The sequence below is a fragment of the Acyrthosiphon pisum genome, chromosome X (genome assembly GCF_005508785.2).
Source record: "Acyrthosiphon pisum isolate AL4f chromosome X, pea_aphid_22Mar2018_4r6ur, whole genome shotgun sequence".
Classification (NCBI taxonomy): domain Eukaryota; kingdom Metazoa; phylum Arthropoda; class Insecta; order Hemiptera; family Aphididae; genus Acyrthosiphon; species Acyrthosiphon pisum.
The window spans coordinates 46015861-46022172 of NC_042493.1; positions in this window are offsets into that span (position 1 = coordinate 46015861).

The following is a 6312-nucleotide window of genomic DNA, read 5'->3' on the forward strand; positions in this document are numbered from 1 at the left end:
ATGGCAGCAAATTCCGAACTACATTCAGAAGTGCTTGATAGCTTTCTTGGTTCATTGAAATAAGGAATGCATATACCATTGGGAATGACTGCAAAGTACAAGGTATACCATTTACTTGATAAACTATGATTAGAGCGAATATTTATATGCACTAAAAAATGTTTCAAAATATGACGTGCAATAAAAAAAAACTTTATCGTAAATTAAAATTGTACGTCTGTATCTTTTTAAACCTTAAACCCTTAGCTGACCTCAAAATTAACTCCCATATTATAGAGATCCCTGTTTATTTTGTATACCACATACTGCCTTTTGAATTTTAATTCATACAATATTATTATTATTATTATAATTATTATTATTATTATTTGTAGTAAATTCTACTTACATACACTATCTGGAATGTGACAAAAGCACCCTTTTTAAGTTCTGGTGGACTTTTAGGAACTGTTTTGAATGTACCATCAATTCCAGCTACAACAACAGTGCCCAATTCTGCTCGATACCTCTCTATTGTTTTAGTTATTAGTGATTGATTTGTTATGAATACTATTATTAACTTTTTGCTTTTATTATTTAACTATCTATCTATATATATAAAAATGAATGTATGTCAGTGTGTCTGTCTGTGTGTCCATGTTACCATGGTTACCAAGGTTGCCATGGTTACTAAGGTTACCAAGATTTCATGGCTATTAAGGTTACCATGTTACCATGGTTACCAAGGTTGCCATGGTTACTAAGGTTACCAAGATTTCATGGCTATTAAGGTTACCATGATCCATGGTTACTATGGTTACCAAGGTTACCATGAGTGTTGTTTATAATTATAGGTCTTTAATGGGCAACGAATTGCACAGGATCAGATATAGTACGGGTGTGTCCATCTACCCATGGCAATCAATTATATAATATTTTGAAACTTATGGACCTTTTTGTTTTTAAATAGTTACCGTGGGTTTCAAAGCTATAATAATAATAATTATTGGTTGCCAATGGTTTAAAATGTTTGTTATTTATTATAGTGCCCAACGATTCATATTTATAACCGAATTCAATTGCAAGCGTGGCCATCAGAATAATGGATCCCTTTCGGAATAATAATCCCTTTTTGATTATGTTAATTAACGTTTAGAGATTAATACATATGGAGTAGGTATTTTTAATGGGCGACGAGGTGCACGGGATCAGCTAGTTAATATATAATTTTTTTTACCTAGTTGGAGGTCTTCGAATCGTGTGTCTGTACTTTTCGTGGATGGGATCATTTAATATTTGTACTAAATGATCTAGTGAGCTGGGAAGAGGAGGTCGCTGTCTTTTCACTCTATGTTCTGTTTGAAGACATTTATAGTTTTCTGCTGCTTCAGGGTGACTACAATTTCAATTTTTAAGAAAAATGAAATGTATTATTTTTTCATGGTTATACTTAGTTAACAATTTCCTGATTGTACACAAGTCTAATAGAAGAGGCTAAATTTCCAGGTGAAAGTACTCTTTTAGAAACTGCTTCTCTAAAGAATGCTAATGGCTTATTAATAATTTCAGGCCTATGGATATGCTTCCGGTATAATGTCAGGTAACCTGGATTGTTTAAATTAACACTTGCTGTGGCAGGGCAAAATGGCCAATCATTATGATTTTTTCTGTGACAAACTAAATATGTTTAAGATGGTTATTTAATTTGTAGTATTAGTAATAATTAATTTTAATTTTCTAATCATAATTTTCATCAGGTATATAGACTTACAAACGGTTTCGTACAGAACTTTTTTTATAGTACTTAAAATTTAAGTTGTCCACATAAACTTGAGATCCAACCTGAACTCCTGGAATTATGGTGTAAGTCTCGGGATTTTGTTCTACTGGAACTATATAATATATAATATATACAGGTATTAATTTTTATTACATAATCAAAAAAATATTTTAACAGAAAACCAATTTTTTTAGAGGTTCTAAATTAATTCACTTTCATTTTCTCCGTCAGAAAAGACATCATCATCAGCATCATCATCAGAATCGCCACAACTTAGTGTCTCTACTTGATCAACAATGTCTGGATATATAACTAAATTAGGTGGTAAATTAATTTATAACATTTATATATTATATATATTATGTTTAAGTAACTAAATAAATATGTTATTAAATGTAAAGATACCTGGTAAAAAATAATCGTGATCTCGTAAATGTAAAGGTCTGTCCACTTGTTGATCATTCATTTTTGTATATAGTTTTAAAATAATTAATTATACACTTAAACAGTCAGGTTAACTCAAAAATGTTTTGTCAAATAAAGTATATAAGTAATACTTGTCAATGTATTAAAAAAAAAAAATTAAAATAACCCAAACATGTTGCACTCACTCCATATAAATAACAACAACAAACAAACTAAAAATAGAACAAACTGTTTAATATAATAAACTATAGTTTTATCAGCCATTATCAATATTCTGACTTAGTTAAATACAAAAATATAATTTTCTGTGTTTTTGGAAAGTGTATTTTTTAAAATAAATCGAAGAACTGCCTCTAGAACAATATTCTAGAGTCTAGAATATTGTTCAAATTATTAAATGTGTTATGTTCTAAACACTTAAGATTTTGGCCTGATAAGTATTCCCTTACTCAAACATTACCTGAATCATTTAAAATAAATTATCCAAATTGCAGATGCATAATAAATTGTACCTAAAATAAAGTTGAACAGCCAAGCGTACTGTTGTTGAAGAGTGTGTTAATCATCATCGTGTTTATATTATGTATTATTAAATAACATCATTATGTATCAAATTATATATTTTTTTATTAATACCTAATATTTGTACATTACAATCACCAAAAATTACAAAAATATATATATTACTTATAATAAAACTAAATGAGTACATTTAGAAAATGATTTCAACTTGAATAAAACAAAACTTACAAATAAAATAATACTTATACGAATATGATAAGTATTAAAAATATTGTATAGCATCAAAATTATCAATCAATTTTGGTTAAAAAGAAAGGACATTTAATTAATTAACTTATTAAGAAATAGTTGATTTTTTTCTAATGTAACTAGAATTGGTTCAATGATATTATATATAAATAAGTCACAAAAGTTCAAACCACTGCAATGCATTAACAATTGGCATTTAATTTAATATTCATGTTTAATTTTTAAAGTTAATTTTCTAGTTGTCTTATCCCATTCCAAGTATTTTAAATTTGTATTTTTATTTGAATCAAATATGGGTTTGTCTTTACATGATATTGGACATTTAATTTCCAATATCATTTCTATACCACTTTTGTTCAAAATAAGTCCATTGGAACTTGCACATGGCCAAGGTCGCTTAATATCTACTATTTAACCACAGTTTACTACATATTTATTGTACATCTGCTTGAATGCTTCTAAAGCTATCGGTTTATTTTGTAGACCATAATTTACATTTATTTCACCTTATTTTCCTAGTTAGTTTTTGTTTTAATAATGTGCTACATATTGATAATCCTTCATCTGACCAGTTCCTGCAAGACTATTTTGTGAGCTTTTGAACTTGCTGATAAATAATTATAGCTCTCATATGACTTCAATAATTTTACTATCATCGATCTTTATATTGGTAGTTCCACTACAAACAGTTTTAATTTTTCCAAAATATTATATTACAATGATAAATTGATTATTAATAATCAGGGCTCAGGACTTAATGTACTTAAAAACTAAAAAATATGCACTTACATATGCACGTAAAAATGTCGAAATATGCATTATTGATAAAATATGCAGTATAAATCTACACATCTTAATAATATGCGTTTACAGAAAAAAATACCAAAATATGCAAGTATATGCGACGAAAATTTTTTAAATTTGAAATCTAGATGTCACAAAACAAATTTGTATCGAAGCCAATTCTTTCATATATTTTCCGAACAAATATGCAAATGCATTAAGTACTGAGCCCTGTTAATAATTGATAGTTGGAATATATTATTTTATATACATATAAACGAAATTTGAGCACGTGCATGAAAGTTGGTGTTTGTGTGTTATTGTGTGTAGGATAAAAAACATATAACTATTGAATTTACAACAACAACAATAATATCAATATACCATATTATAATTTAGTTTTAACACACAATAGAAATTTAATCTTAAAATCCATTAATTATATATGTAAATTATCTTGTAAAAAAGGTTTCGTTGTATGGAGTTGACAAACAAACATCTAAATTTAAGAATATGATCTATATGCCCTATATATTATAAAAATGCAAACTCCTCTATTAAAAACTGAAATAACGCAACTGTAATAATATTAATATATTATTTTACCTGAAAATCCAACTACTTTCCCAATTTCTTCCCACATTTTATTTGTTATATCCGTTTTCTTGTAGTCTGGATGCTGACTTCATTCCATAAAGTTGGTCTTGATTGAGCTTCGGAAACTAATAGTTCTCGTTGCTCATTTGTAAACTGATTTTTTGAACACATGGTGCTTTTAAAATGAATAATTTTATGCGGTTATTAATAGTTGACAACGCTCATAATTCAAGACGTCTTGAAAAATAAACAACGCAACGCGCACAGCGCATCGCTAACGCTCATCGCTCAAGGTCAGTGTACACAGATCCGATAAAATTACCGTGTTTGATTTATTTTCGTCAACACTCGCCGCTCATCGCTCACCGCTCACCGCGTAACGCTCTTCGGCCTAATTACAATGTATAGTTTAACTGTGGTGTTTTTTTATTGTTTAATAAATACACTGAGATTCCAAAGGCGTATTTCAGAAAATGAGTTTGAAATAACATTTTTATTTGCACCGTAAGTTTAATGTTATTTGTATTATCATTATTATTTCATTTATCATAATATTTGGTGTCTAGTGTTATTGTACAACCATTACCTTAAGTTCGGCCTCCACCAAGAGATTTGGACGAGGTTTTCAGGATGATCGACCAGATAATGTAAGCTTAATATAATGATTAATATCATTCTTTTCTAATATTTAAAATAACAGCCCAGTTATCGTTATATTAAAAATGTTTAAGTGCGATCAGTGTGTATCTGTTTTCTCCCGGAAAGATATTTTATTAAGGCATTTAAAGTGCCACAATAACACTGAACAAATTAAGTGTTTTATTTGCAGCACTTTTTTCAGCAGAAAGGATGCTCTAAAACGACACATGAAAAGTGTTCACGGTGAGTAAATTTTTTCAGTATAATGTTTGTAATGTCATAAGCTATAATAATGCTGCTTCTGAGAAACTAGTCTAAAGAATAACCATACTATCTACATCAAAAACTACACAGGTTTTTTTAAAACAGAACTTTCACTAACAGAGCTAGTGGCGGCGTGGCCACCTCCATTAGTAATACTCTTGAAAGCGAAGACATCCCAATAGTGTCTGACCTTGAAGTAACAGCTACACTCGTAAAATTTGTGAAACACTTATGCATATGCAATATATATATTCCGGACAGTAAAATATTTACAAAACAGCTACTCACAGATATTATACGTCAACTCCCTAAGCCCTTCATACTCTTAGGTGACTTCAACAGCCACAACATAGCATGGGGTTGCTCGCACACCGATGATCGGGGGAAATCAGTAGAAGAATTTGTAGACGACCTTTCCATCACTGATTATAATTCGGCACCACTATTCAAATGGCAAGTGCTGACATCATACAGTAGCAATGACCACTGGCCAATAGGTATTCAGTACTTCGATCACTCTCCCGGTATTAATCATAGAACCTACTTGAATCTCAAAAACCCCAACTGGGGCCTCTACTCGCAACTAATCGAACATGACCTCAGTAATACTCCACTAGACATAAATCCATGAGATACCCAGGATAAAATTGACTCAATAGTCAAAAAATTCACGGAAACTATTTTAAATGCAGCATATAAGACAATCGGGCTTAAGACAAACCAAAATCCCAGGAAAAAATGTTCCATGGTGGAATAAAGACTGTCATGATGCAATTAATAACTATAAGAGAAGACTCAACCGATATAAAAAAATCAAAACTCTTGAAGACCAAATACTCCTAAAAAATGCTAAGGCCATAGCCCGTTACACTACTAAAAACAGCAAAACCCTCTCATGGCAAAATTTGACTTCTTCCATAAGCCAGAACACATCTCCTTAAATAATATGGAACAAAATAAACTCTATCAAAGGAAACAAATTCAAAACCATTCCTGATACTCTGCACTACAATCAAGAAAAAATAGTCTCCTCTCCCAACGCCTCAGAATCCTTTGCTCATTTCTTTCAAAAA